Source organism: Oryctolagus cuniculus, chromosome 1, assembly GCF_051225735.1.
Source record: "Oryctolagus cuniculus isolate XC-2025 breed Fujian yellow rabbit chromosome 1, ASM5122573v1, whole genome shotgun sequence".
Taxonomy (NCBI): Eukaryota; Metazoa; Chordata; class Mammalia; order Lagomorpha; family Leporidae; genus Oryctolagus; species Oryctolagus cuniculus.
Genome location: NC_142867.1, coordinates 212,716,537 through 212,738,193, shown reverse-complemented (window position 1 = coordinate 212,738,193; position 21,657 = coordinate 212,716,537). Strand labels below are relative to the sequence as shown.

General features: G+C 46.4%; 1 long non-coding RNA gene across 1 annotated transcript; it reads right to left on the bottom strand.

Moving 5' to 3' along the window:
• Positions 1-6,043: 6,043 nt before the first annotated feature.
• On the bottom strand, positions 6,044-18,634 carry LOC103348232 (uncharacterized). Its single transcript, XR_516666.5, has 3 exons — positions 18,155-18,634; positions 17,103-17,231; positions 6,044-10,321 (listed from the first exon to the last, which is right to left on the bottom strand). It is a non-coding gene; the product is annotated as an uncharacterized LOC103348232 (long non-coding RNA).
• Positions 18,635-21,657: the final 3,023 nt, after the last annotated feature.

Genomic DNA, 21,657 nt, shown 5'->3' with positions numbered 1-21,657 from the left:
TTAACTCTTGGATCTTAGAAGTCCAGATCACCTGGTTTTCTACCTCTTTGTTCCACGATACATTTAACTGTCTTAAGTAGTAGGGTCATATGTTGATGCACACGCTAATCCTCTCAGTCAAGTTTTCTCCGTGTTTTTGTAACTAACCCAGGCAGCACTGCGTCTTGGGGAGAGTTTGCAGCAGTGTTCTGCTGGCGTTATTAAATCTTGATTACTGGAGGGGCCTGCGGCACCGGCACCAGGCTGTTTGCTGTGGGGCCCAATGGGGAGGCCGTGGCCGCCGGCTGCTGCTGCCCTAGAAGCGGCTCTTCTGCCTCTCTGGGGCAAGGACTGGGCTTTCGTCCACACCGACGTCTTTGCAGAGACCAAGGTAGACCTCAGCGCCCTGGTGCAGAGGTTGCAGCTGGACGTGAGGAGGGTCACATCGGTCAGAGGGGGCGCTGCTCTGCCGGCGGGAGGAGCAGCAGAAGCTTAAAGCCGTCGAGCTGGCCGAGCAGAAGCGCTGTGAGGAACCGAGACGCAGGCCCCTGCGGTGTGGGGGACCTGCCCTTGCCGCGGGAGCTGGAGGCCCCCCAGCCAGCCACGCGCGGGAGACAGGCAGCCGGACTCAGCCGGAGGAGCGCAGCCCCCAGACGGCAGCTCTCTCGGCAAGAAAGTGAGAGGAAAGGCCACTACAAAATGCACCAAACACGGGAGTACGGGAAAAGGTTTATTGTCGGGCAGGGGAAACCCCACAGGCTGCCTCCCTGTGCACAGAGAGAACAGCAATCTGCACTGGGAAAACAGGTCTTATATAGCTTCGCAGAGGTAAGGAAGTGGGAGTGGCCAATCCTGTTAGGGTGGGGGTGGAGCTGATGCTTGTGATTGGGCTATTTGGTCACCTGACTTCTAGTGAGCCAGACTGGGTCGGGCAGACGGACACTCGCGCACACGCGCATGCACACACAGGCAGAGCTGAGAGAGTGACAGGAAGCCTATGAAGGGACTACAGTGCCTGTGGCCTCCTGCCTGTGGGGCCCAGGCCATCCTATGGGCTCACTTGCATGTGTACCCTAGGATAGCTGCCCGCCTCCCCCAGGCAGGCTCCCCAAGCTCGCGTGCAGAGTTTAGGGCGTGTCCATGTCGCGTGTCTGTGGGGCTTCCCGTATTAGGAACCTGCGGCGTGTGAAGGCCCTGAACCTCTAGCTGAGCGGGCGCCCAGGGTGCCCAGGGCCCTTGTGGGTGCACACGGTGTCCCAGTTGTGATTAGTAAAGGAACCTGGCACAGATGGAGAGAAGGGCCCCCGAGGGTGGTGCCTGCTTCTCTGGACTCTTCCATAAACTGCTTCTTCACCTTCAACTCCGCCCTCTCCAGGTACCTAGCCTGTCCTGGGCTCTAGGGGTTAGAACACCTGGGGCAAGGAATGCTGTCCATCCTCCTAGGGGATCCTGCATGCTACATCCATGGGGAGCCCTTGCCTCTTGACAGGGCACCCATTATTGGAGATGGGGAGGGAGTCAGCAGCCATACAAAAACAACCACATGTGTTTATTTTCTCCAACAGCAGCTGGCTGAAAAAGTAAAAATAATAATAAAAAAAAAGGGTAAGCAAGTGATTTTGCCCTACCCAAGAGAGTAGGCTCAACAAGCAGGCCAAATTCTATCTTTTCTTTCCTTTTTTCTTTTCTTTAATGTTTTATTTGAGAGGCAGAGTTACAAGGAGGAGAGACACACCGAGAGAGCTTTCATCTGTTGGTTCACTCCCCAAATGGCTGCAACAACTGGGCCTGGGCCAGGCTGAAGCCAGGAGCCAGAAGCTTCCTCCACATCTCCCAAGTGGGTGCAGGGGCCCAAGCACTTGGACCATCTTCCACTGCTTTCCCAGGTACATTAGCAGGCAGGACAGATTCTTTAAACAGGGACTGACAAAGGCTCAGGCAAACTAAATTGTCAAGCAAACTAATTGTTAGGACAAAACATGGATCAAAAAGGGAGTTCTAGACAAAAAATAAAAAAAGGAGCTAATTTTTCTTCACAACACCCACCTGGTCACAATATAAATTAGTTTTCCAGGAAGCCTGGACAGAAAATGGGATTAAATTATAGTATCATTTTACAGCTAGATCTGTTCTGCTGTAGGTGTAGGTAAATGGACAGAGGTCCTTCATGTACAGGCCTTTACAGCACTAAGAAAAAGTCATGAATTCTGTAAAAATTACAAGCTGGACTCAGCTATGTTAGCTTGACTTAATCCACCACCAATAGCCAACTGAAAAGCAAAGCCAAAACACCTGCCATGAGAGTAGTTACCCTGTAGATACACAAAAGTCCTGTGCCCTCTGTGTCCTGACAAGGGAGCTGCTTTGGAAAACCCACCCTCAGCCTGGAGTGTAGAAGCCATTGCAAAGCACCCCCTACAGGAGACAGCCGCAAGAAGAGCCTCATCAGGATACCAGTTCTCTTTACAATGCAGAATTAAAAGAGATTAAAAGGGAGATGGAAAGTTTTACTAATGACCTCAAAACTTTGTGGGGGCTGGAGCTGTGGCGTAGCGGGTAAAGCTGCTGCCTGCAGTGCCGACATCCCATATGGGCACCGGTTCAAGCCCTGGCTGCTCCACTTCCAATCCAGCTCTCTGCTATGGCCTGGGAAAGCAGTAAAAGATGGTCCAAGGCTTTGGGCCCCTGCACCCACATGGGAGACCCAGAAGAAGCTCCTGGCTCTTGGCTTTGGGTCAGCGCAGCTCCAGCCGTTGTGGCCAATTGGAGAGTGAACCAGCGGATGGAAGACCTCTTTCTCTCTCTCTCTGCCTCTCCTCCTCTGTCTGTGTAACTCTACTTTCATAACTCTAACTTTATGGAAGAGCCCAGAGAAGTGGGCATAACTCTAACTTTAATAAGTCTTTAAAAAAAACTCTAGATTCTAAAAAAAAATTGTAGATAGGTTACATGAGGTGATCACCACTTTTGATCTTTTCTGGAAGGACACAGTTCTCAGAGACACTGTCTTAACTCCTAGGGAAAGACACACAGTGTCAGTCTGCCGTGACTATAGATTTCTAGTTCAGGCCACCCCTGATATTAAAAGAAGCTTCAATAATTAGGAATGGCACTGAGCATCCCGCCCCACCTCAGCTAACATCCAAACGGGCTGCCTTTGTGGTCTATTTTAACAGAGACCAGGAGGAAGAGGAGCAAGCTAGGCAGAAGGAGCAATGTAAGGATAGGTGGAAGGTCAATTTATAGTCACTTTACATGGTTCTCTGATGTCAAGGAGACCAAAAAAAGGTCAGTCCACCCTAAAATAGCACCTGTCTTCAATGCAGGAAGCCAGGGCACTGGACAGCAGCTGTCGGGACAGAAGTTAGTCTCTGAAGGAGCCCTGTCAGCTGAGTCAATTGAAATGGATCTGCCCTGAGGGTCAAAGGACTCCCAGGTTAGCACTGCAGACCCTGTTGGCCCTAAGTTGAAGAAGCCCTTTATTCCACCTGCTTCCAAGCCAACCACCACTAATGAGGGTATGGAGGGTAGGGTCATTTTGACATAGCTGCTGGGACTGTGTCTGTTCTTTTAGACATGGTAACTGCCTACTCTGCTAGCCTCCTTTTCAAGCCAGCTCTTTCCCCAGTCTGGCCAGGTAATGGGAGTCAATGGGCAGTCTTAGGAGATTCAGACTTCCCTGGTGATGTGTCTTCCAGTACCCCATGTGGAGAGAGATAGCTACAGGTCAACCCACAGGTCTAGCAGACCTTGCCACCCTCCTGAGGCCTCACACCTACCTGGCCAGACCTTAAAGCCCACCTGATTATATTATAGGCCTAACACCCCCACTCTCCTGTCAGGTGTTTTGCCTTTAAGTGGGTTAGCAAACAGGGCATCCAAAACGCAACAGTGGATCTCTGACCCTTTGAGTAGCTGGTTTGAAAAATCCTCCTGGCTACCTTGGCTTATGCTCTTTCTTACTACCCTCATAACAAGGTTTTTTGTTTTGTTTTTTGTTTTTGTTTTTGATCTCTAGGGCCATGCCTCCATCAGTTACTGAAGTGATTCATTCACTCAGTGGTCCAAGACCTCACTCAAACCCATGTTGACGACATCCTCCTGATGAGGGACGTCCACTACCAGCCAATGACTCTATGACTTCAGACCCAGAATCTGGAGGGCGAGGAACTGATATTGGACTGCTTATTTAATAATTTTCATTTTAATAAGCCTGTGGGCTCTTGCCACGTATTCAGAGAAGAATTCGGAATACTGGCTCAAATAGACCAGACAATATGGTAAGTTTTTAAGGATTTTATTCAGTGGGAGAAATGTGGAGGAAAGTAAAGACTTTGTTTAGGAAGAAAGAGACATCTAGAAGCTAAGTTGCGTCCATACCAAACAGAAAGCTGGCCAGGAGTGAGCCACGTGGAGCAAGCATATGGTTATGAGCAGCCACAGGTACCTTAGTGCAAGTAACGACGTGAAGGCAGAGAGCAGGCCAATAGGCCACGTGCCCGGAAGGCACGGAACAACAAGGGGAGGGCCCACCATGTTCCAGGCCTTTTATCCACTTCCAACGGGGAGTGGTTATGTAGTCTGATTGGCAGGTGGGCATACAGGTGGGGTCAGGTGGGGCATAACATCACATAGGGGGCATGGTCTTCCAGCTCACAAACCTAATTGATTTTACGCTATCTGCCTGCCTACATCAGAACCACTTCCCTGACTGTGCCCTGTCTCAGCAGGAGGCAGCCATTGACACCATCTTCCTTGTTCCACAGCTCCACCTCTGTCGCTCCCCGTCTTCGTGGGGGAACGACACTAAGCCCTGCCTAGGCTTCATATCCGAGTCACGGCACCATTATGTCGCTCCCCCTCTTCGTGGAGGAACGACACAGGACCCTGCGCTGTTCTCTTCGTCTGCTCGGCCCTCCCCGGGTTTGCTGCTGGTTCTTCCCGGGTTGGCTACTATCCCTTCCACCTCCGTGGAAGGGCAGTTCCCCCTGGCCACATTCCCCACTTCCGCAGGGGAGCGGCACACCGCCGGCCGGCTCATCTCGGGGGCTGCACAGGTGTTCCTTCAGCTACATGTTCCCCTTAGATGTTACCGGTGCATGCCGTCTCTCTCCTCCTTTATAGTCCTCCTCCGCCAATCCTAACTCGGCTGCCCACACGCTGAGTACGCTGCTCTCCAATCAGGAGCAAGTCCTACAGTTTATTGATTGAACTGGAGGCAGCTGTGCAGAAGCTGTTTACTTCTCTCCCAGCGCCATATTGTGGGAGAGCAGATGCATAGAATAAGTCTTAATTCCAGTGACTTAGTCCAGTCCGGATTGCTCCCCACACACCTCCTCTAGGACGCTTTCTACATAACATCAAAAGTTTTCTCTCTGTATGTATGTATTCAGATGCTGCCTTTGTCAGTATCTGTCAGGTCACTGGGCACAAATAGCTAACCCCCAGATCTGATGGGATTTTACTGCCCCAGCAATAAACTTTATAAGCATCCTACTTGGATATTCCATACCACCAGAACACACTACCAATCAGCAGTTGCATGTCCATTATCATGGTCAAAAGTTACTGATACAGGTTTCCAAATTCTTTGTACAGTTACATACAACCCCCTCTCCTGGCCAGTAGCTTGAAAGGGCCCCTACTTCACATCCCCCTATGATGTCCTAAAATAAAATTCTTTTCTGCGTTTACTGGTCATCTCTGTGCCTTCTTTGGGCCTTAAAGCTGACAATTACCCACAGGGAATTGTGATAAAGTAGCTGGGAGTAATGACTTCAGAACCAAGATGTGGTGGTAGGGATTATCCTCGAGTATAAACAGACTTGAAGCCAGAGGCTGCCACGTACTACTGACAACACAAGTACATTATAAAACGTATGATTCCCAAGGGGAAGTCTCATTTGTTTGAACTTGGCTTCGCTCCAGTCCAGAACTTTTTTCTGAACTCCATATCCAAAAACTATCTGTTGGTTTGTTTCATCTGGATGCCCAACAAGCACCTTAAATGTAACACATTTATTCACTCACCCACACATACACATAAGCATACATCCACCCATCCATCCAGACGTCCACACACATTAAACTAGGTACCGAGCTAGGAACTTGAGGTGTAGTATTGAACAAAACAGGTACTTCCTTTTCAAAGCTTACAGTTTAATAGGAAAGACTGAGAGGTAGCCAGCACTGGGTCGTTGGGAGTACAAGGTGCAATGGGAATACACCAGGGGACAATCAGGCCTGTACCCCGGGGGCCCAGCTGTGTCAAAAGTAGCTTCCCAGAGGATCAGAGGGTAAGATCTTGCCAAGATAGAGAGGGAGGAACAAAAGCAGAAACATGGTTTTATTGCTAGCTCTGGGAAAGCCTCATCAAAGCGTTGGGTACCCTGGCCTGAGGCTGTTTCAGGTTAGAAAATAACACCATGTATAATTCAGTAGATAGGGATTTGAAAGTTGTTTGCCAGGGGGTGCTCTCTCCCTGGCCCTGTTTATCACTCTTACAGTATCTTTTGTAAAGAAGACATCATTCTCTAATGATTGTATGTGAAAATGCACTCTGGGTATGAAAGTAGGGTTGTATCCTTTGTCTGGGTTGTTGCAAAGTGAGGAGCTAGAGTTAAAAACACAGGAATCTTGAGAATGCAAATCCCTGGTATTTAGCATAAATTCCTGGGAGAACTCCATACTTTCAGAGGCTATAGTATATGAGTGGTAAGGTCAAGACTGAGATGACCCAGGGGGTAAAGAACTACCCAGCCAATAACTAGGTTGTAGGTAAAATAAAGAGAAAACAGCAGTGCCATCTACTTGTGATTTGATGAAAGTGTAAAGTTGGAAAATGGTAAGACCCAGGAAGGATAGTAGGGTCTAGAAGGCCCAGGAGGGTGGCAGGATTGCTAGGCTGGATGGAGGGAGCAGGGATATTGTATGAACTCCATTCAGATGCATCTCAATGAGTCTCGGGACATAGTTCCATCTATTCTATATTTCCTACATAGTGTGGGGGCTCTTTTTGTTGTTCCTCTTATTTACAGAGGAATCAAAATATAGTCAATACCCAGGAAAAACAGACACATCTGGTAAGGGAACCCTTCTTCCTGCTTTTCTAAAATCAATTGTGTTGCCATAAGGACCACCTTGGGATCAAAAGTCTCAAGAAAGATTAGAGTATCATGAATGGGGAATGGGAAATGGATGGGTATGGGAGCTGGGGTTGATATTCCAAGGCTCATAGACCTTTCTAGATGTGGTATACAACTCTGGGATAAAAACCCTCATCACAGTGATTCAATGGCCATGGATTGGATGAACAGAGTTCAGGGTACCTGTAGAAGAACAGAGTCCCTCACCTCTTCCCAGTCATGGTTCCATCTTGGGTGTCTCTGGGCCAAGGCTTTCCACTGTGTTAGGGCTGACAGGGAGAACATTGCTCTGAGCCTTTGAAAGCCTCAAAGCAGGTGCTGGAGCCCAAGCTCTGCCATTGGGACAGAGTTCCCTGTGACACAGTACACAGTTCCTGCACTTCTGGGCATCTGTGCCCTTCATCAGAAGTGGGCAGGAACTGAAAAAACTCAACTGAGTATGACAGATAGAAAACCTTTTTTGAAAATTTCAAAGAAGGAAAAATAGAAAATATTTTATCCACTTTAAAGTATAAAACAGGGCTGGATCACAAAGCTCTATTCATTCAATATACAAAATCAGATTCAGCATGAATAACGTCTTCAGCTTGTCTAGAGAGGAGAGTGAGACTTGAGCTCCAGCTACTCTGTGTCTCAAGATCAGGGCAGAGTGAAAAGAGGATGTAGATCTCGCCTTTCCACAAGGGCCCAGGTCTACAATCGGAGGAAATCAGATGCTAGATGTGATCTCCTTCAGAAACAGAACTTCCAGAGGGATGCCTAGGCCTACAGAACACCTCTATTCAGTCTATGCATCTGTGTGAAGAATGGTGGGGTTGGCCCAGGAGGCTTGCCTTCTGAAGATGCGCCATGTGGGCGGTATCGGAACCACTATTCGGTTTGGAGGTAGAGCTTCCAGGTCCTGATTTTGGACAAGGGCCCGATTCCTCAAGGTGCAGGTTCCTCCTGCGAAGTAGTATGTGTCTTCCATACCTCACAGGGTTGTTGTGAGGATTACCTGAGACAATGTCTGTGAAAAGCCTTTACTATGACCATCAGGGCCACTTCAACTTGCACAGTGCTGCATTTATAGAGTCTAGACTCTCCTAAAGATCATTCTAGTCAGTCTCTTAACATTATCGCTTTGTTTTTCAGCACAAAGAAGCACAGGCCTTTGGTTTCTCACACTGGAAAGGTTGACTGGAAGACCCTGAGGTAGCAGGGGACAATCCTTCCTAACGAACAGGTCATTAATAACCTTTTCCCTCTCTCCTGTATCCCCATTTCCCAGGATGACTAAGCAGGCTCAGGGCCCAGTGCAGCCTGGGGTGGATGCTTGGAGGGGGTGTCCCCAGGGAAAGGAATGGGGAAGCCAGCCTTGTGTTGGAGATAGAGAAGCAACGTGAGGTCTGGGAAGCTGAAGGATGCAGTGTGGTTCCCGTTCCGACAAGCCCTCTCCCCGTCCCAGCTCTGCGGATTTCAGCTGCTTCCTCCTGACTTTTGAAGCCACTGGACAAGCTCCCTGTTACAGGTAGCTGGGGGACGTCTGTCAAGAGCTATGTTTGTGATCTGTGTAACACTGTGGCCCTGGAAGTTGGCATTCTGTTGTCTGGGCAGCTGTGGATTAGGCTGCCTTGCAGTCCCACAGATCCCAAAAAGCCTCTGAGTGGGTCACCTCAGTCTCTGCCTTCAACCTCTCGCCAGACTCTCGGAAGAGCCTAGCTGGCCCCCCTCTCCGAGCCTTTTACCTCTGGTTCCTACCTTGCCGCTGTGTTCTACAGGGGCCCACTTCCAGGCCATCCACTGACTTCCGTCTCCGTGGACTCCCCAGAAGCTTAGTGAGCTTTTTTGCCTCTTTGTGGGAGCCCCCTGTGGAGGTCCATCTTTCATCACTGGATTGTTACTGTCCCTGTGCTCCGAGTGGGTCTAATTTTCTCAAAGCACCTCATCATCACACCTTTCACCCTCATCACTGCCTTGCCTTTTGTGAACATTTGGTTGGAAAAGCCCAATTTCACAAAAGGTTTCAGAAGATTGCTTTGTTTGAAACCTTCCTGTCTATGTATGATTTGATAGGGGACTTTAGAATTCTGGCTATTGAGTGACGGGCGATGGTGTGAACCCAACTGGAGAGGCGGTTGGGGCCGGCCGGGCGGGACTGGCCAGGTGAACAACAATTGAATGCTGGCACCCAGGATACTGAGTAAGCCCTCTGCTTGTCGACAGCAGGACACGAAGGCTCAGTATCTGCAGCAGCAGTTTCCCCATGTCTAATTCGGGCTGGGGGACAGCATGTCTTCACCTGAGGATGTCAGAAGAGAACCTGGAAAACATGATGGCAGACACGCGGGTGCAGAGGACCTGAATTTGCCTTCTTCCAGTCAGAAAAGGACTCACAGTGATTTCTCAGTCACTTGACGGCTGACAGTCACCAAAGTAGAAGATTGAAAGTCTCAGAAGTTTGAAGAAAGCTTCTTTCAAGGCTGCTCTGAAATTTTACTTTTTTTTTATGTCTGTTTTGTTTTGTGTAACTAATTCAGATAGAAAATACATTTCACATGAACTCTGAAGCACCTTTAAAAAAACAAAAAGAATTCTGGCTATTTGGCCTACTTCAGTATGTGTTATACCAAAATCATCTCTTGGATAAGTCCTTGCTTAATTCCAAGAAACTGGTAGCTAAGAAAGTTGGGTGGCACCAAAGAAAAGTAAGAACCAACTAGACAGACAGTATAATAATTGCACACCTTGGCCACATCTTAAGCACACTGCAGCATGGGGTTGGACTTAGACCCAGGAGTGACTAGGACCACAAAAAAGAGTATTAAGACCTTGAAGCGTCATAGTTAATGGAGAAGTGTCAGCAATTTAAATCTTAACGCGGCAAAGGGGAAAGCATAAAGGCAAAGAGCAAAAGCCCATGCAGGTTAAAGCAGGATACTCTGTGGCTCTGGTGGCTTTGTCCGGTGGTTCCTGGGGATTGTGCACTTCCAGAAGTCACCAGCCCACCTCTGAGGTCTCGGGTGGAAGGGGTCTCTGCCCACAGTCATCAGCTTTGCTGCGTGGTGACTCCTCCGGGGGAGATCTCCTTCAAGCAGGGCTTCTGTCTTCACACTTGGGAGGCAGGGATTTACTGTTGTGTTAATTGTTAACAGTAGCTGATAAAGTCCTTGTCATGGAAGTTCAATGACATCTTTGTCTGATGCCTGATCCAGTACCTGAGAAAATAATAAACTGTATTAAAATTATTCAAGATAATACCAGAAGGATGGAGAATTAAAGAATATTTTGGTAATTTGACAGAAAAAAGTCATCCAGGCACAAAATAATTTGGTTATTTATAGAAAGAAAATCCCAATTTCACTTTTTGAATAGCATCCATATTAGAATCTGCAGAAAAACATTAGCATTTTTCTGTGAATTATTCAATTTCCATGGAATAGCACATTAAACTTGTCTTTTATCATTTACATAAGTTTTAAAAATTAAAATACACTTATATAACTATATACAGACATATAGAAATACATATTAAAATTTTAGTCCTAAAATAGAATTTATCTTAGCATATTAAAACAAAAGCACATAATATTTGAATTGGCATTTTAATAATAACCTTTTTAGATGGGCCATATTTGTAGCTTGTACCTATATTTATACTTTTCAGAAGTTATTATAATACATAGTCTTAATGATTTTTATTAATTACCACAAATAGTCTAAATAATCAATTTTTTCTCCAGATATGGGTTTTAGTTTTTTACTGAAAGAAACAAAAACTGTCTAACACAGTTTTTGTGAGCACATATATTACCTTTCATATTTCCAGGAGGCAGAATAAATACATCATCCAAACCCATTTATGTGTTCTATTAATCAACAAGCCTTTATATGGTATGGAGAATAAGGATAAATTAAAAGCATATATACAAGGGTACTTAAAAAAGTTCATGGAACATGGAATTAAAAGAAATGTATTTTGGTGTGAAGGTTTTGAAATCACATATATGAGGGGTCTTCAAAACATTTATGGAAAATGTGTATTATGAGAAAACTATGTGTGAATTTCAAAAATTTTTGCAACAAGAGAAATTATCATTTGTTTTCCACACATTTTTAAAATACCCCTTGTATGATTTATATTTTTTAGCTTAGAAATTATTCATATATCCAAATATTATTCAAAAAGTAACTCATATTTTCCAAGATTTTATAATATAAACTATTTGAAAATTACAATTTTCACTAAGCATTAAGTCTTTATGATTTGTAGTATTGTAAAAATTTTACAAGATCATAATCCTTCTATGGGGCCAGCATAGTGGCACTGTGGCATAGTGGGCAAAGCCACCACCTGCAATGCTGATGTCCCATATGGATGCCAGTTCAAGTTGTGGCTGCTCCACTGTTGATCCAGGTCCCTGCTAATGTGCCTGAGAAAGTAGTGGAAAATGGTTCAAGTGCTTGGGTTCCTGTGCCCACGTGGGAGACCTGGAAAAAGCTCCTGGCTCCTGGATTTGGCCTGGCCCAGCCCTGGCCATGCAGCCATTTGGTGTGTGAACCAGCAGATGGAAGATCTCCCCCGCCCCTGTCTCTCCCTCCCTCTCTGTGTAACTGCCTTTCAAATAAATTAACTTTTATAAAACACTTCTAAAGACATCTGTCCTATAACGTCACTTATATGCAATTTTACATTTTGTAATCTTAAAAAAAAAATCTGTCCCAACAATGATCCTTTTCTTGTCATGTAAAACTAATATGGTGGGGCCGGAGCTGTGGTGTAGTGGGTAAAGCAGCTGCCTTCAGTGCCGGCATCCCACATGGGTACCTGATTCAAGTCCCGGCTGCTCCACTTTCAATCCAGCTCTCTGCTATGGCCTGGGAAAGCAATAGAAGATGGCCCAAGTCCTTGGCCCCTGCACCCAGAAGAAGCTCCTGGCTCCTGGCTTCGGATCGGCGCAGTGGCCATTGTGGCCAATTGGGAGGTGAACCAGCGGATGGAAGACCTCTCTCTCTGCCTTTCTTTCTCTCTGTGTAACTCTGACTTTCAAATACATAAATAAATAAATCTTTAAACAAAACAGTAAAACCCTAATATGGCGACTGGCATTGTGGTGCAGGAGTTAAGTTGCTGCTTTGTGATGCCCACATCTCATATGGGAGAGCCAGTTGAAGTCCTGGCTGCTCTACTTCCCATTCAGTTCCCTGCTAATGTACCTGGGAAAGCAGTAGGAGGTGGCCCAAGTGCTTGGGCCCCTGCCATCCACATGGGAGTTCTAAGTTCTAGGTTCCTGGTTTTGGCCTGGCCCAGACCTGGCTGTTGTGGTTATTTGGTGAGCGAACCAGCAGATGGGAGATCTTTGTTTCTCCCTCTGCCTTTCAAATAAATAAATCTCAAAACAAAAATAAAAGCAAAAAAAAAAAAAAAAAAAAAAGCCAGGCAATTTAGAAAGTTTAAATCTTGAGAAGTTTTAACCTTAGTCTTTATATTATACAAACTAGAATATTATCTTAACATTTAAGTTTTATATAATAAAACCAGGCCAATATACATAAAGTTGTCTTTAATAAAAATGATAAACTCATTGTTATTTGTCCAACATTTATATACTTATCAGAAATATTATAGGGTACTTAAATATATTTTATAAATTTTGGATTCATGAGAGAAAATCATATTTAAAAGCTCTTATATTAAAACTAAGATTGGGGCTGGTGCTGTGCTATAGTGGATAAAGCCACTGCCTATATTGCCAGCATCCCATGTGGGAGCTGGTTCAAGACCTGGCTGCTCCACTTCTGATCCAACTCTCTGCTATGGCCTGGGAAAGCAGTGGAAGATGGCCCACGTCCTTGGGTCCCTGCACCCGCATAGGAGACCCGCATAGGAGGAGGCTCCTGGCTCCCAGCTTCAGATCAGCGCAGCTCTGGCCATTGCAGCCATTTGGGGAGTGAAACAGTGGATGGAAGACTTCTCTCTCTGCCTCTGCCTCTTTGTAACTCTGCCTTTCAAATAAATTTTTTTTTTAAATCTAAGATCTTTCTCTAAGAACTGTAGTAATGAAGATTATTATTAAAATATTTGTCTACTTTTAAAAAATTTATTATTTGTTTTGAGGGGCAGAGTTACAGAGAGAGAGAGGAAGAGACAGAGAGAAAGGTCTTCCATCCTTTGGTTGACTCCTCAAATGCCCAAAATGGCTAGAGCTGGGCCCGTCCAAAGCTAGGAGCCAAGAGCTTCTTTCTGGGTCTCCCCCACCGGGGCAGGGATCCAAGTACTTGGGCCATCTTCCACTGCTTTCCCAGGCCATCAGCAGAGAGCTGGATCAGAAGTGGAGCAGCCAGGACTAGAACCGGTGCCTATATGGGATGCTGGCGCTGCAGGGAGAGGTTTAACCTACTATGCCACAGTGCTGGCCCTTTGTCTACATTTTTTTTTTTTAAGATTTTATTTATTTGAGAGGTAGAGTTACAGACAGTGAGAGGGAGACACAGAGAGAAAGATCTTCCTTCCATTGGTTCACTCCCCAAGTGGCTGCAACGGCCAGAGCTGTGCCAATCCGAAGTCAAGAGCCAAGTGCATTTTTCTGGTCTCCCATGTGGGTGCAGAGATGCAGGCACCCGGGGGCCACAGCAGAGAGCTGGATTGGAAGAGCAGCACCTGGGACTAGAACTGGTACCCACCCATGTGTGATGCCTGTACCACAAGCGGAGGATTAACCTACTGTGCCATGGCACTGGCCCCATGTCTACATTTTTAATGCCAAAGAAACTGCCTATTAAATGTTTTTCTTAGACACTTTGGACTACTTAGTGTGCAGAATGATAAATTCCCCTCACTCTGGGCAATTAATCTTTAAAATTTCCCAAGTGAGAGGAATGGAGAAGGATAGAACAACAAAGAGAGGTGGCTTTTGACACATATGAAATTATCACTGTACTGATTTCCTTTGCTTTGTAAGGAGAAGGGGGTGTTGACATGGGAAATGCTTTTTTTTCCATATATACAACAGAGACACAGAAGACAGTCATTACATCTAGTTCCAACAATAAGTCAAGACCTTGACAATTCATGCAATTAAAAGCCAGTGCCTTATTAATCCCCATAGAATGGAAATGGAGGAGAAACTGCTACACTAATCACGGTGCTCTCTCTCTTTTAGGCAGACCAGATATACAACCTCATCTTGAGGCTTTCTTTCCCCTTTTTGCCTCAGGCACTTCTCAAATGAACATCCTTGTTCATGTCAAAGTTCCTCAAGTGGCCACTCTAATTCTAATTTGTCCTCAGGGAAGTTATACCAGAAGGTAGCACAAGCTTATTAACAGACAATCCTGTGAGAAATTGCTTGACTGTTGATCAAAGGTAAACTATTACTTGTATTTTCCGCTGTCAACTCCAAGGTGAAGCTGCCTCTACCTGCTGACCTGAGACACCAACAGCCACCCGGTATGGAGAGCTCTTTCTTAAAGCCAATTGCTCATAGCCAGAGATGACTGGAGAAAGTGCTCACAGACAAACAGAAAGGAATGGGCAAACAGAGGACACGATATGGTGTTAAAAACCAGATTTCTCCAGGTGACATCAAAGTCTGATGGGAAACCAAAAATTTCAAATAATAAACCAAACACCGAAAGGCCAGAGGGATAACCAGAGTCTAAGTCTACTGCAAAGGAATAACATATATGCTCATTATTGCTGAATCAAGGTAGACAGACATAGCATCCAGAATCATGAGCAAATCCCAAGACAATCTACAATGTGCTATCTAACCAGCTTCTGTCTACTGGGAGCAAACTTTCAGCCTGACAAACTCAGGCCTATTGGCTCAAAGCAATGAGGGAGGCCACAACAGTGGAACTAGGAGGTGTCACCAAGAAAAGGAAGGGTGACATTTAGGTGACATCAGATCTGGCTGGTAAGGCAGCCACGGAACTTACTTTCCTCAGAAATGACCTATTAAGATGTGGGTTGTTATAGGAAATTAAGAGAGCCTTGCATGTAGAAGTAAATCAGATCTTGCAACTAAGAGTGGGATATTTTCTTCTTACCAAAGTGATTTGGAAAATCAGGTTTCTGATAAACTATAATTTGAGAAAACTAGATTTCTTAGTGCCAAAGCGGTAGCGGTGCTACTAGGTGTCATTAGTATTTTCTTAGAAGAAATATAATTTCCTGCTAACTTTGCAGCTGATTTAACTGCATCTGTTTGCCAGCCTGATGTGCATGGTAGACTTGCATTTTCTCAGACCAAACTGGTTTTCACTTCTTCAACATGCAATCCAGTCTCCTGCTTCATCAGCTTGTGGAACTTCCTAGAAAGAAACTTGGGTGGCATGAGACCTTTTCTGGAAGGAATAACCTTTTCCTTCTTTGCCATTTCCCTCTTCCCAGCAGGGGCTATGCAAATGTTAGTAGCCCGGGGTTGCTCCTGGAGGGGGCCTGTCTAAGGACTGAGAATGAAAGAGTCCTGTGGTGAGAGATGAAAGGAGTACTTTGAAATCCAAGATGTGGGAGAATGAGAAGGGACAGCAGCTTCTGCTGCCCTCACCCACACCAGACGCTCTTGTTCCTGGCTCAAGCTTGCAGCCTCCTGTAGCCACTGGGGCAAACTCCTCGATTAAACTGTGCTTACTGTGTGTCTAGATCTGCGCAGGCAGAGGTGAAAGAGCATGACCATGGCAGTTGACCTTCTGCTTTTGGGAAACTTGTGAAAGATGCTGTTTCCTCTGTCACCTTTGATCCTGTGCCTGAGGCCTCTAATCCTGCCCTCTGCCTTGTACCAGACGCTGTCTGAGCCCTTCCCATCTCCTGCCTATTACTATCACCCTTCCTGCCTGGGACCCTCACATTGCGTCTCCTCCCGCAGGCGGCATTCTACCTCATCTCTGCCTCTACTTCTGCATTTTGTTTGCTTTCTTCTCATTGTACCCTGTCCTTCACAAAGGGTCCCATTCCCTCATCACTCCTTTAACCCCCATAACTGGGGGTTTCTCTCTGCCACCGGTGCCCACATTCCTAACTCCTCTCTTTTCCACACCCACGTTGGCCTCATCTCCTCTGCCTGACCCAGGGGTCTTGTCCTCCTTGCCCATGTCTTTCCTTTCCCTCCTTTTGCGCTGCCACTACCAGCTGTCTCATGTTTTCAACCAAATATGGAAGTTCTGTTCAGTCTCCACCTCACCTCCTGGAGCCCCTTATTTGCTCTCAGCAGCCCTGGGCACCAGATCCCTTTTTGCTTTAGGGGCCCATGGTCTTCAAGAACCATTTTCTCACCTCCCCATCAACCTTTTATCCTCTGCTCCAGAACACACTCAAGAGCCTAGACCCTTCCTCCCCAGCCAGACCCCACCTCTTCATGTGATACTGCTTTGTCAGGACCTCGACCTCTCATCTCTCACCAATAATATCTCCAACTCACCCCACAAATCCTGACTCGCTTGGCTGTCAACCCCTGCCATCACCAGACTTCACTTTTTTTTTTTTTTTTTTGACAGGCAGAGTGGACAGTGAGAGAGAGAGAGACAGAGAGAAAGGTCTTCCTTTTCCATTGGTTTACCCCACAGTGGCCACTGCACTGCGGCCGGCACACCGCGCTGATCCGAAGCCAGGAACCAGGTGCTTCTCCTGGTCTCCCATGTGGGTGTAGGGCCCAAGGACCTGGGCCATCCTCCACTGCCTTCCTGGGCCACAGCAGAGAGCTGGACTAGAAGAGGAGCAACCGGGACAGAATCCGGCGCCCCAACCAGGACTAGAACCTGAGGTGCCGGCGCCGCAAGGCGGGGGATTAGCCTATTCAGCCACAGCACCGGCCCAGACTTCACTTTAACATCTCAGTTTGTCTTGATTACAGTCTAGTGGAACCCTGTCCCAGAGAGCTCACCAGGGGACAAGACCCCATCTGTTTGACCTCTTCTGTTACACAAGTCTCAGGTATTGGCTGCTCATTGTGACCTGCTCCTGGTGGCAGGTGACTCTAAAGACTTGCTTCTCCCTACCTCTTCACGCTCTGCTTTCCAGCGGGAGACTTTCCCTCTCTGCTTATCTGTTTTTCCCTCTTGGAAGTCCTCGCAAGCATATGGCACACAGGTAGAGACGCTCTCCTCAGCCTTTGTGTCTGGAAGCTTCTGGAGAGAAAAATCACAGAGACAGTGGTTTCCAAATTCTGGAGGAGAAAATACAGAAGGGATTGTTGCTAACACACACAGGGAGTACTATCAACTCCACTCTGTAACTGCCTTGGCAACACTTGCTGTAGAGCACTACCCAAGTCCTCCAACCTGTCTGGAGGTCTGGAGGTCAGCCAGAGGAGGACAGTCCTTAGGAGCATCCAAATCCCCAACCTTGGAGGCTTGACCAAAGAAATGAGTCTGGCCTTTTGAGGTTTTCCTTTTCTGCACAGCGAGTTCCTACTGGTTACTCTGCTGTTCTCTGCTAGACGTTCCCCCACCAGTCTCCCTTTCTCTTATTCCATCTCTAAGGCTCTCCTCCCTTAATCCAAATGCAGATAATACCCTACTGTTGTCTTTTTCTTTCTTTTCATGCCTTACCCCTGTTATCAAGCCCTGGCCCCAGTCCTTGCGGGAAAGTTCCAGAGGGAAGCAGCTCACCAAAAAAGCTAAGTATCTTCTTTGAGTTTTTCTTTTAGGAATATGATGATGGAGATAAACTTAAGAATACATTTAGGGATTCCTTCAAAGGTTAACTAGACCAGGGAAATAGTCAAGACCAAGGAATCCCCAGGTCTGGACACCCTAGGTCAGCAGAGAAGCCCAAAGTTCCTAAACTTCAGACCCCAAGGAGAAGCCAGAAAAAAAAAAAGTAATAAAAGGATGAGAGTAAGCACAGGGGACCCAAAGTGCAAAGGCACTAAGGAGAGTAGTAGGGACATGGGATTTAACAAAACCAGGGTCACGCTCCTAGACGAGCGATCTGGTCAGCCCGCTAGCCAACAAGACCCCTAGTTTTAGCTCCAGTTGGGGTCGGCTTCTTGTTTCAGTGGCTTTGTCCCAGGAAACAAGTCAAGGGCAAGGAGGTCTCTTGAAATAACCTGAATCAACCGTGCAGCTTTGCATGTTCAGCTGGAACCAGATCCGTCTTCGGGTGGAGTCCGGGAGGCACTGTTCCAAGTACTTGGAAGACATCAGCAAAGGAACACAAAGGTACCGGCCCTTGCCTCAGTGGCCTCTCGTCCTACTCAGAACTAAATCCCACCTTCTTCACCCCCTCAAAACTTATAACCCCCGTTCTGAGCGGCACCCTGCATCTTCAGAAGGAAACTTTTCATCATGACCCCTCAAAACTCCTGCACCATGCCCGCCCTCCCCCCTTGCCCACTGCTGCGTGAAAGGGGTGCCCTTCTGGGAAGTCTTTGCTCCTCCCAAGAAAGGACTGGCGCTTTCACTTTCCCCATCACAACTCCTGTTTTCAGTATTGTAAGCGCGGGTTATTTAGCTAGCTCCCTCCCTAGCTCCCAACCCGACGGGCGGGCACATCGCCCCGGCTAACGGGCAAAAACCGTTTGGAAAATAACGGGTGGGCGCTCGGTCAGAACCTTTAAGGGAGAGGCTCCGCCCAGCACGCTGTACGTCCGGGGCGTGGCCACATCCGGGGCGGGGCTCGTGGGGCGCTCTCCCCGCTGCAGCTGTTCTGTGGTAATGGTGGGCTGACGCCAGACTGCAGGCCGCCAAGGCTTCGCCTGCGCTTGTGGTGGGTTTGGCTGTGGCCAAGTCCCTTAGCTCAGCCCCACAGGGCGCCTTTCCCCGTCGGGAATGGCAGGATCCAGTTCCACACTGAGGGCCTATAAGCCTGTGGGCAGTGCTGTCAGGGTAGGGCGGCCCAGGAGTTGGCGCCAGAGAACTGGGGAGGTTACTCCTCTGGGCTTGTTTGTAAGAGAAGGTTCAGGAAGGCTCGTCTTGCAGCGTTTTCTCAGTGGGCCCGACCACCCTGGCAAGGGAGGCTGCAACAGCCCAGGCTGAGGCAGGTTTTTCTTTTTTTCAAGTGTTATATAAGGTATACACATCTCATGCATTTCCTTTATACAGATTGAGGGACAGAGTGAAACTGCCCATCCTACCTGCCCCGCCCCCCGCCCCGCCCTGCTCACACCCCTCCTCCTCCCTCCTATTCCCACTCCTAATTTTCACAAAGCTCTAGTTTCAGTTTACTTTTTACTCGTAAGGTTAAGCACTCAGTAGAGTTCAGCCAACGAATAGTGTGAAGAAAAATAACACTCTTCCCCGACAGTGGAAACCAGGGCTGTAAACAATCATGGATTCTCAAAACGTGAACTTCATTCCTATACATTACCTTTTAGGCACTCTGTCACAGGTCAGGGAAATGTATTTGTCTTTTTTGGGACTTATTTAACTAAGTATAATGGTTTCCAGTTGCATCCATTTTGCTGCAAAAGACAGGATTTCATTTTTTTAACCTCTGAGTAGTACTCCATAGTGTATATATACCATAATTTCCTTATCCACTCTTCAGTGGATTGACATCTGGGTTAGCTGTTGTGAATTGAGCTGCAGTAAACATGGTGGCACAGATAACTCTTTCATATGCTAATGTATTTTGGTTTGGGTAAATTCCCAGGAGTGGGATTGGCTGGATCACATGGTAGGTCTCTAATCAGATTTCTGAGGTATCTTCATACTGTTTTCCACAGTGGCTGGACCAGTTTACATTCCCACCGACAGTAGGTTAAGGTGCATTTTCCCCACATCCTAATTAGCATTTTTTGCTTGTTGCTTTCTGTATGGGAGCCATTCTAACTGGGGTGAGGTGGAACCTCATTATGGTTTTAATTTGCATTTCCCTGAGGGCTAGTGATGCTGAACATTTTTTCATGTGTCTGTTAGCCATTTGGATTTCCTCTTTTGAAAAATGTCTCCTTAAGTCCTTTACCCATTTCTTAACTGGATTGTTTGTTTTGTTGTTGTTGAGTTTCTTGAGCTCTTTATAATTCTGGATATTAATCATCATCATCAATTTCATAGTTTGCAAATATTTTCTCTCATTCTGTTGGTTGCCTCTTTGCTGAGTGTTTGTTTTGCAGCACAGAGGCATCTCAGCTTGATGTAATCCCATTTGTCAATTTTGGCTTTGATTGCCTGTGCTTCTGGGGTCTTTTTCCAAGAAGTCCTTGCCTATGCCAATGTCATGCAGAGTTTCCCCAATGTTCTCTAATAATTCGATAGTATCTGGTTGTAGATTTAGGTCCTTGATCCATTTTGAGTGGATTTCTGTGTAAGGTGTAAGGTAGGGGTCTGCATGTGGAGCTTCAGTTTTCCCAGCACCATTAGTTGAAGAGACTGTCCTTGCTCCAGGGATTGATTTTAGCTCCTTTGTCAAAGATTAAGTTGATTGTAGATGCGTAGATTGATTTCTGGAGTTTCTATTCTGTTCCATTGGTCTGTACGTCTATTTTTTTGCCGGTACCAGGCTGTTTGATTATAACTTCCCTAAAGTATATTTTGAAATCTGATATTGTGATGCCTCTGGCTTTGTTTTTGTTGTATAAGATTGCTTTAGTTATTCAGGTCTCTTGTGTTTTTATATGAATTTTAGCATCATTTTTTTTCTATATCTGAGAAGAATGTCCTTGGTATTTTGATTGGGATTGCATTGAATCTGTAAATTGCTTTTGGTAGTATGGACATTCTGATGATACTAGTCCTTCCAATCCATGAATATGGAAGATTTTTCCATTTTTTGGGTGTCTTCTTCTATTTCTATCTATAATGTTTTATAATTTTCATCATAGAGATCTTTGACATCCTTGGCTAAATTTATTCCAAGGTATTTAATTTTTTTGTAACTCTTCTGAATGAGATTGATCTTAGAAGTTCTTTCTTAGCCATGGCATTGTCTGTGTATACAAAGACTATTGATTTTTTGTGTCAATTTTACATCCTGCCACTTTACCAAACTCTTTTATGAATTCCAATAGTCTCTTAGTGGATTCTTTTGCTTTACTTATATATATAGAATCATATCATCTGCAAATATTGTTTGGACTTCATCCTCTCCAATTTGTATCCCTTTGATTTCTTTTTCTTGCCTAATGGTGCTGGCTAAAACTTCCAGGACTTTATTGACTAGCAATGGTGAGAGAGGGCATCCTTGTCTGGTTCCGGATCTTAGTGGGAATGCTGCCACAGCTGCTACCTACTTATATCCAAAATGGCACCCACCCTCTCTCAGCTGGTTTCTGGACTCCATTGTGGGTGGGATGGGGAGAGAGAAACATGCCCCCTCTTTTCACCTGGTTAGTGGGCACTGTTCTCTTCAGGGCTCTGGGCCAGACTCAAAGACGGTGTAGTCCACTCAGCTCTCTATATCACCAGTGGCACGGGCCGCTGCAGTCTGATCTCCCCCTGCTTTCCAAGGCTGGGGCTTTCTCCAGCTCTAGGCAGCTGGGGTTGTGTGTTGTGTCGGTGCTTGTTGCAGCATGTCTGCACCTTCCTTGGCATCTCTCCTCCATCCGCAGAATCTCCAGTGTGGGGAGCAACTCGGACTAGACTGTTACTGGAATTAAGACTTATTCTATGC